Consider the following 10,849-nt stretch of genomic DNA (forward strand, 5'->3'; position numbering starts at 1 on the left):
TTATGCAACCCTGTTTTGAAATCACCAATAGTATACTAGACTCGTCTCGCTGTGACAACCTTGTACTCATGCAAGAGCACTGAGACACAATGAGCACAATCCTTTGACACACAGCCAACAGCTATTTCACAGACTGCAAGCCACACGGTGCACTGCAGCGGAGTGCATGTTCAGTAAAGGGTAGGCACTACTGCATTGGCATCATCTGCAGGTGTCTAATGAATCACAAGGCACCTGAGAGCAGTAAGATGAGGAAACCCTGGCTGCCCTACCTACCTCTGTCCCAGGCAGAATGAAGCCAATTTGTTCCACTGCTGTCTCAGTTATTGTTGGCAGCTGACACAGTTGGCTTCGAAACCCAGGCTATAGGGCTCAGTTTGCATTCAGAGTGTCTTTCTAATTTGCCACTCCGAACCAATGAAAAAGTACTGCAACAATTTTGAAAACTGTTGGATTGAAAAGTAACAGTAACTGTACTGAAAAGTAACTGTAAAGCATACATTTTCAAAAATTAATCAATAAATAAATACAAAAATACTAAAGTGCGTTTACCACAAGAATCCTGGATTGTAAACAACAAAACTGCCTTTGGAGCATGTGTGCTTATACTGACCCATGTAAAACCTTCAATACATCAGGCTGATGACTTCCAGATGCTGGAATCCTGATGGTCTGCCTGTTTCTCAGTAGAAATGCATATATTTGATAGTTCGCATTATGTAAGATGGACATATTGCATCTAACCACACAGTCACAGGGTTCCTCCGACTGAGTCTGCATGACCAGAACAAAATTTTCATTCTAGAGCAGAGGGAGTGATTTTTATATTAGTTAATTGCTCCTTCCTTTTAGAGACACATATAATTACCAAAAATTCCCTCTTCAATCTCTTGTGTGATTCTGTCCAAGTAACTTTCTTTCAGTATGTTTTATTTCAATCAGTTCTGCTTTGGCCTATGTTATTGTGTTCTAATAACTTAGAAAATGTACTGTATAAGACACTGCCGGTTCAGAGGGGGTTTCTATCAAATCCACCACCTCTTTTTATTTGCCTTGATGTCTGTCTTTTTCACAAAGCAAAGCAGTATCAGACTGAGGACTGTGTGAAACGAATGACCCAGAAATGAATGCCTCAAGCGAATGCTGCTCTATTTAAGCCCACCCCCTATGCAAATCATTGGTGACTCACATATTCCTCACATCTCTGATTGGTTCAAAGATGACTCTTCAGGACTCAACGTGTAGTATCTGGTCTCTCAACATCCCCCGTCGCCTACTGTTCACTCCCACTACCTGTGTATATTGACTAGACAGATCCTAGTCCTGTAAGGAGTCTTTGATTCACTGTCCAGAATGGTTTGCGGATAAGTGTATGAAGATTGGAAATACCTGATGGGAAAGATGGATTAATTTCTGGTGGTAGTTGCATTATTAATCTTCTCACATCATGTGGACTCATCCACTGTAAATTGAACATGGTAACGTGACATCTCAGATGACCTGTGTCATTTTTGGTAGTTTTACTTTTCTATAGTTCAGTAATGGAGTTCAATAGAATATTTCTATCAATGTGAGAGAATATTTCTAATCAAATGTGATAGAACAACAACTTATAGAAATACAGTAATAGACACATGAGCAGTCAAACAGAATTACCTGCCTGAAAGATAATTGATTATGATGCCATATGATACCATATATATATATATATATATATATATATATATATATATATATTTATATAACCATAATGAAGGCTTCATACTTTGTTGGTATGTCATCATGTAAGGCATGAAGGTGTTTTGGTGATGGTACATTCAATACAGTGTTTAACACAGTCCAGCAGTCCCCTTGGTTCTGTTCAAATACTTCAGATATAATTGGGTTCCAGTGGTTCTTCATGGGAGTTGAGTAATGTAGTTGAGCAACTGTAATTTTGTTGTCCTGAACAATGACAATAAAGCTCTCTTCTGTCTTATGTCTTATGTGATTGCCAACTCATGTCTTCAGTTCCTCCTCTTCAAACCACGCGCTCATAGTGCTGGCAGAGTGACCAGTGGCGCCATTGTGTACCACCCTGATTTTCTGCCTTTGTAACAGGAATATTCTAGTATAAATTTTGACCTATGATGAGCCCATGTTACTCCCCTGTTTAAATCCCACCACTGGCTTCCTGTTGCAGCCAGGATCAGATTCAAAACGCTGACCCTCGCCTTATCTGCAGTCAACAGGACAGCCCCTACCTATCTCCAAGATCTCATCCAGCCCTACATACCTGCCCGGCCCCTATACTCAGCAATAACTGGACGTCTTACTCCACGCAAACACAAAGCAGGAGGTTCTCACTCCACAAGGCAGCGACGTTTCTCCTCCATCGCTCCCCAGTGGTGGAACGAACTCCCTGTTCCGCTACGGACAGCCCGATCACTCCAATCCTTCAGACGTGGTCTGAAGACACATCTCTTCAGACTCTACCTGGACTGACCTATCATACAACACCCCCCCCCCCCCCGACCACTCACTTCCCAATTCCTGTCTGCTGTCATCTTTCAGCTCCCCATCTGGATCAGTGCTCTTAGAAATTGTTGTGTGTTTTTTTATGATTTTTGTTGTTACCGCCTTCACTCTGACACTCATTGCGCTGTTGAATTTGGACCTTGTTAGTTGCTCTATACCCTGCAGTTGTATAAATTGCCTAGTACTTCGTCCTCAAACAGACTTTGCTCTCAGCTGAGAACTACTGTCTCACTGTGGAACTGTACACATCCTGTCCCCGTACTGTCGCTATACTTGCTGTATGCACTTTTGTACGTCGCTTTGGATAAAAGCGTCTGCTAAATAAATAGATGTAAATGTAAATGTAAACCATTCTGCTTCACAGTCAGCATTGAGCCAAAAATGCTTGAAAATGATCCTGTGTTCTGTTTGGGGTGGGGGCGGGTATTGGTTTCAGTTTTAATATTTTTATATAAGATACATGTCAGAGGACACAGGACATAAAGGTGAAAAGAAGAGTGAAGCGATTTAAAATTTAAATTGTTCTGAATTGAAATAATACTCAGGGACTGAGGAAGGAATTATCTATGCAAGTGTTGACTTTTAGCCATCATCACAGTATTACTAATATCAAACTTATTTGAAGGGAAGTCACAAATTAACTTAACTCTGAGATGATGACAAGGAAGAATTATACAAAAAAAATTATATGTACCACATAGTTTACAAACAATCCTTACAGAGATTTTATTGATGTTCTACAGAATTTCAACAATTGCTTGATAAACTATACAATTAATGGAAAATCATTTCATTGGCATATCCGAATTCATTCAATCATTCCCTTAATATTTTGTGGGATTATCCAATTTGCACACTGTTCTCTGTTTATTGAGTATTTATTAATTAATAAATATATATTTATTAAAATATGTATGTTTAAAGCCAGCATCTTACGAAAACTACCCTATGAACACTCCAGAGAGGTAATAGCTTATAGTGTGCCCAACACATTTAAACAAATGCCATATATGTGTTCCCCTATCATTTTGGTTCAAATGTACAATGCACATATGACACACACCAACTTGTTATTGTGTACATGTACAGTACATTTTTTTGTCAGCGAAGAAAAATAAAACAGGACACAATATTTGTCGTTATTTGTCATCTGACATCTTATTGCGAATTTTCTCTTGTTTACCCCTAAAAACTTTTTCTGAAATTACTGCTGAACTTGTTAGGGGCTCTCCATGCAAATAATGAGTGGAACTGGGGCTTTCCAGAGTACTGTGAGAGAGCGGTACTTTCCAGCCCTGGAAAGTCCCTGGCCTCAGTCCAGAATGGGTGGAGACTACATGCCACATGTTACGCAAGCTATGCAGTATTGTTTCTGGTCACAATACTTCCCTAAACTCAACGCATCACAAGACATTTACTGCTAAGACTAGTACACAAGGACAGCCCTTAAATTGTTCACATTTTACTCTCCATCATCAAAACTTTAGGAGAAATCCAATGATGATTTGGGAGTCTTACCAAATACCGCAGTCATTGTGTCTCATGCAATATTCATGCTCTTGCATGGAGTGAAAAAGTGGGGGTACCAGAACATGTATACAGAGGTTTAATGTTAACAATAATGATTTATATCTACCATGTACTAACAACTACATCATGCATTTAGTAGCTACTACTTTTGTGTGGTGTTCTATTTCCACATAAGGAAGGACTGTTCCAGAAATAATCAAGTTGTAAAAAGAAATTGCAGTTTTATTGCTACTACTACTGCATTACTACTGCCACTACTACTACCAAGGACAAGCTGTGACCAACATACTTATCAGACACCTACTAGAAGCAGTAGATGCCATCTTTACTATTACACAAAGACAGACAAAGTGCTTGATACAGCATATGTATATATTTTTTACATTATCTTGACAGGCAGCTCCAACATGTGTGCTTCATTAAGGATGTGGTCATCTAACCTTTGTGGCTAACAGGACAACAGCTACATACTTAGCAGCAGTGTGGGCAGGGGAATTCCAGCCATGTAGCCTGAAAAGCCCCTACAGTTAGCAAAAAGTAAGCTCTCATATTACAAAGCCTCTAAAACAAAGATTCTATATCTGCATGGAAGAAACACATACAAAAATGTATAAACACCTTTACTAATTATTAAAAGCAGTTGCATAGATTGTACAGTTAAATAAAATGAGGTCTTGTTCTTGAAGAATGGGTATACCTATGTAATAATTATTGAAAATTTTTAGTCATGTGGGGGGAGGAAACATCAGTTGACCTTAGCTGAGTATGGTTTTGTTCCCTGTTCAGTCAGTCCTGTCAATTCCTGTCTTGGAGTGTGACTCACCATGTACATTGTGACTACATGCCATCTCGGCACGTAAAACTGTGTGCAGTGCTGTATATCAGCAACAATGACATATTTCGGGAACATTACAAAGACATACTTTCACTGAGTAAAGCCATCGTATAAAATAAGGTAGAACTTGTTGCGTTAATTATAATTCAAACTGTGAGTATTATTAGGCAATATCTGAATGAGCAAATGACTAGGCTTTTGTGTGTTTTAAAAAGCAACTATCACCTATGGAAGGCTGATGGGTTTTATTGACGCATAGTCTATGAATAATACCCCTGCAGAATGTGATTCATTGTTGTGTGAGTCACTTCTCACTTTTTCATTCTTTTCCCACTGACCTCATGCATGCACTTTTTCTACCGTTTCATATTACACGTGACTTTCGGTTTATCCGCCCTCGTGTCACTCAAAGAGAACTTCCCCTGCGGGCGGAGTAGGGTGTATATATACAGTCTTCCACTGTGCACACGGGAAAGACGATAGAAAGATGTTGCTTCATGAAGAATTTTTTTAACGCAGGGTTAAAGGATTCTGCTTTTTCAAAGTACAACGGTACGTATGCGCGGTGTCGCCAGCTAAGTATGATTTTGTACTCAGCTACATTGTCGAAACAGCAGTAGCCTAATGAGTCGTTGATTTTTGTAGTGACTGTAGTGGCAACATAAATAAAACCATATAATCTGAAAACAAACCTGAGTATTCTACTTTCTTTTTATGTAGATTATTTGTCCAGTAGCCGATATTTTTTCCCACAGGGAGCATTTGTAATGTTGATTTTAGTACACGATAAATGTTACAGTTGCTAAAGAAGAAGGGGGCCGTTTGCTTTTCAGCAGTTATGTGTTTTAAGAATACTAGTTAGACTGGATGCTGCTGTATAATGGCTCAGATGAATCAGCGTTCCAGTGGTGTGAGACAGAATCAAAGACGATGACATTAGTCTGCATTTGAGACCAGAAATAAAATGGGGACTGACACCATCGGGTAAGAACTGCTCTGTGTATATTTTTGTATGGTATCAGTAAATATCAAGGATCTACTGACACTAATCTGAGGAATGTGTATTAGCACCGAACGTAAACAACTGCAGAAGTTATCACAAAAACAGACTAGCATATCCAGTGTAGTCAGTGTCAGAACAATTTAAGGTAACAAGTTATGGTGTCATTTTGAAATTCCATATAGGAATTTTTCGATTTACAGGTTACTAAGAAAAATAGATAAAACATTTTTTTTTGTAATTACTAACATATTTCATATGTTTCATATTTCATTATGCTAAACTGGTTACTAATACAATAAAAATAATACAATGCAAGCAAATGATGAGTTGTTGTATAGAAAGTATTTATTAAGTGGAAAAGCCTCTTACCAAACCCAGAACTTAAGTACACATGCAAGCTCAGGGGAATCAAGTACAGCTGTAGACTGCAGTCTTCAGATGGCAATGGAAGGTGATTGCTAGCTCATTTCATCACTGAGGGGCCAGAGAGGATGTGTTAAGATTGACCTGGAAGCATATTTTCCTTCTGCCAGGTGCACACCTACTTTTGGAAGACATTACAACCTAGAAGAAAGCCCAGCAGCTGCATCTTCAATGTCCACCACTTAATGAATTTGCCTTTCTTTCCTTCTGTAATAACTAAAATGTCCTTCTGTAATAGCTAAAACGTAATTTAATCTAACATGTTTACTCTACATATGTTTGCCAAGGATTTAGGGGGTTACCAGTACTCACCTTCACTTTCTTCTAGCCATTGAAGTGTGTGTAATTTAGTTTGGATGCTTGTGCAAAACATTCACCAAATTACTTCCTTAGCAGACAGTTTTAACATACTATCCATATTTCTTTAAATGGTTCAGTTTACGCATCTTGGTCAAGGTACAACAGCAGTGCTCCACCTGTCACCTATATAACCAACATTTAATCAAACATAATATAGTGGAAATTTATTCTTGTGTAAAATTCTACACCTTTCTTGTTTTCAGTGTTTCATTTAATGCTGTTAATTCCTGTTAAGTCCAAGATTTTCTTCTTACTATTATTTTGAAAATGTGTTGTGAGTCATGTAGATTCAGTCATGTGGATAGTTTGAGAATAAAATCAGCTCATAATCTTAGTCAAATGCATGACACATGAGGTGAAAAAAAAATGATGAGGGAATAAGGATAAGTTAGGATAACATGTTGTTAAAAATGTTTATAAATAACCTACATGGTTGCCGCCAGGGTAAGCTCACGTCCCCTATTGCAGCGTTTCTCAAACCTCTCCTGGCGGCCCACTGTCCTGCGTATCTTCTATCTATCCTTGCTGCTTGATTAAATCAGGTGTGCTGAGCTAATCAAAAGTGCCACTGATGAGTTCAGTCAGGTAGGCAGAGCAAGGATAGACAGAAGATATGCAGGACAGTGGGCCGCCAGGAGTAGGATTGAAAAACACTGCCCTATTGAGTTTCTTAAACTGTTCAAGTTTTCTGACTGAATATCAGCGAGTTAATACCGCCACCCAGTGGCTACATTGTACCCAGTTGCTCTGCGTGTACCTTTGCATTGAATGACGATGCAGTTGATCGACGTTGTTCAGGAAAGTCCCGTAAACCTCAGTCTGGAGTCCCGTACTTTCCAAAGAAGGCGGGGTGTTGTGTCCAGTCGAGCGCTGTACATCCAAGATCAGTCACTTATCTAAAGGGAGCTGAAGGCAACACCTGGACTTATAACATTTAACAGTCATAATCGGATTTCAGCGATGCCTAGGCTACCAATTAACGTTTCTCAGGTATGCATTTTAAGCTTTGTTGTTCTCCAAACTCTTCGACTACTGCTATGGTATTTATATACTGTTAGGGCATAATGTTGTTGCTGCTGCTGTTACCGTCATCGTCGGCGTAGTCTCGTCGTTATTATAATTAGTACTGTCATTAGAAACATCTGCTTCATGTAAACCTGTGCTGCTGCGAGAGCAATTAAGGTAATTTGCAAAACTAGATTAAAATTATTTTTGAAAAAGTGGTTGAAAACGAACTTTATATTTTATGGCCGAGAGATTCCGACGGAGTCAAGGAATCCCCTGGGAAATACCCTATAGTGTCATACCTTTGACATGTGACCCAGTCGCTACGGAAGTGGACACGTTCCAAAACTAGAACAGTTTGAAACAATTCCATATGTCATGATGTTTTCTATTTTGTTTAGTTAATCATAGCTTTAGTCAATGTCCTGTGAAGCAGAGAAAGGACATTTAACAGCAAAAACATATGCCACTCACCCACACAAACACTGCATAATCCTTGAACTCTTCTTGCATGAAACCTCAGTGATAATGACTGATAACCAAATGGCATTGTATTTGGTAAGATATGTTAAGCAGAAAATAGACACATATTCATTCATCAGCGTCATGTCCCAATAATTAGAATAACAGCACTCACTCTCACATGTGCTGTATCGGATGGACCATTTTACAACTGATGTTAGACCTGTTACAATAAGATGGCATTGTAAATTTGTTTGTTCTATTGGGGTATTTTTGGGAACTTCTCTGATTTCACAATCCAGCTTATATACCACCGTAGCATACAACATACAGACATTCACATCAGAGTATCTGACATTCACCATGGACCATGTTCATAGAGATAACTTCAGTGTATGCCATTATTGCCCTGACACATGTACAGAAAGCCAGGTATAACATTGTTAAACACTGCTCAATGGAAGTGGTTCCATGTGTGTTGAACAGTGAATGTGGCAACAAATAAACAGGTGATTACATTACATTATTACATTACATTATTGGCATTTAGCATATGCCCTTACCCAGAGCAACTTACATAGATCACAGTTTTACATGTAACCCATTTATACAGCTGGATATTTTGCTGAGGCAATTCTGGGTCAAGTACCTTGCCCAAGGGTACAGCAGGAACGCACCATCAGGAAAGTGAACCAGCGACCTTTTGGCTACAAGCCCTGCTCCTTACCACTATGCCACATTGCCATCTGTGATGCCTACAATGATTTCAAATATGAGCATCAACATACTCATCCCCCTGGGCTGCACAGACACACACTTTTACAGAGAGTTACCAAAAAAAAAAAGAAAAAATCATGGCACATATTAGTGACATTGCCCCTAGAGTGTGCCGAAGCCAGCTGTGTCAAACAGATGTCAAACAGATGAGAAAAGCACTGTGGATACATCAGAAGAACAAATACACAAATATGAATATATGAAAATATGAACTAGGAAAATGAACATAAGCCACAGTCCATGGAGCTGAAGTTAGATACCCAGTTGCAAGACATACCTTACATCATCAACATTCAAACTCTGATCTTGACTTTTGTGACAGTGATATCGCCAGTCCAAACCATAGATCTGGAAACATCGAAGACTGCTACACAATAAAGCCAAGGCAATTTTTCATCTGATGATTAAAGTTCAGAACAATTCTAAACTTCACATGTGTCTCTTACCTTCCCTGTGTATCTTGTGTCTGAGTGTCCTGGTTTAAAAGCTGTTAATATTTTTTAATATTTTTAATATTGTTCCTAGTTCTTTATCTTTGTGATGTACTTGAATGTTGTTCCCTATAAACAATGTGTTCTCAGTTTAAATATTGTATGTGTTTACAGCTAAATGTTGATGGTGAATTCTTATGTACTACACATTTTTAAAGATAGTGAGCAATCAATGTATGAACTAAATAGTCAATGTATGTTTGTATGTATTAGTGTCATGCAAAATAAGAAAAAAAGATTTAAAAAATTGTATTAATGTTACTTTAATATTAATAGTACTTCAATGAGCAAAGTCATATTGTTCCCACATAATGTACTGTATTCCAGAAGACATGAACGTCTCATTTTGTAAAATAAGAACTATTTGAAGAATCCTCCTCTAGCACGTATTACTTTGGCACAATGCTTCCTTTATTTGGCTATGGCCCTTCTTGAGGTGGGGGGTGAGGGTTGGATGTGGTTGGTCATTCTTCCTCACAGAATTGCTCTAGCTTCTTCAGATCATTTGCTTTTCATTTGAAAGCTTGTTTCTTGAACTTGAACCACAAATAATTGATTGGACTGGGGTGTATAGACCAAAACAGTAAATTGTATATTAGGATTAATTCTTTATTCTGTACTTTATATGTATGCTGCATTCTAAATAAAATACTTTTTCCATACTTTAACCCTTATAGATTTAGTGAACCCAGATTGTGACTCTGACTCATTGATTTGACTTTTTTTTAACCAGGTCTTATGCATCTAGGGCAGGCGATTTAGCAATAATATAGTATAGTAATATAGTACTATAGTACTATAGTAGTGTGCTTTCCTATATTACTATATATTATATTATTATATTACCATACAATTTCTATCATAAGAAATCAACCATTAAAATTAAATCCTTTTTACCACTTTTTCAGGACCGCAGTCCCCTGTACCAAAATGGAATGGAAGAAATGAACAGGGGTAAAGTTCATGTTTCTGCTTCCCACTAGCCTAGTCATTTTAAAGTAAAATTCCAAATTTGGTTTACTGAATTAATAAGGCACGCAACACCGTAGAACACACATGTATTCATTTAACCTGGCAGGTCCGGATAACGGAGTGGTCCTGCTTGCTGTTTTATTTTGCATTTGTGCAATATTCGGACTGCTTCTCAAATCACTAACCAGATGGGAAATGCTTTCTCAGCGAAGAGGTAACATCCTTTGTGCTCCTGAAACAACTTCTTAAACACAACTCTTCTTAAACACAACTGATCTTTTATCAGTTAGATACAAGACACTCTTTGTGTTAAACTGCTGCAGATGTGAACATATGCAACATGGGATGACTGCATGTGCATTGGGTCTGTGTTGACCCCACATACAGTAGTAACAAAATCTTCCTAAAACATTGTTCTGACTACATCGCTTGACAGACGAAACATGGCGATACAAACATGCAGAATAAAGGCCA

This window comes from Megalops cyprinoides, chromosome 2, assembly GCF_013368585.1.
Source record: "Megalops cyprinoides isolate fMegCyp1 chromosome 2, fMegCyp1.pri, whole genome shotgun sequence".
In the NCBI taxonomy this organism is placed as follows: Eukaryota; Metazoa; Chordata; class Actinopteri; order Elopiformes; family Megalopidae; genus Megalops; species Megalops cyprinoides.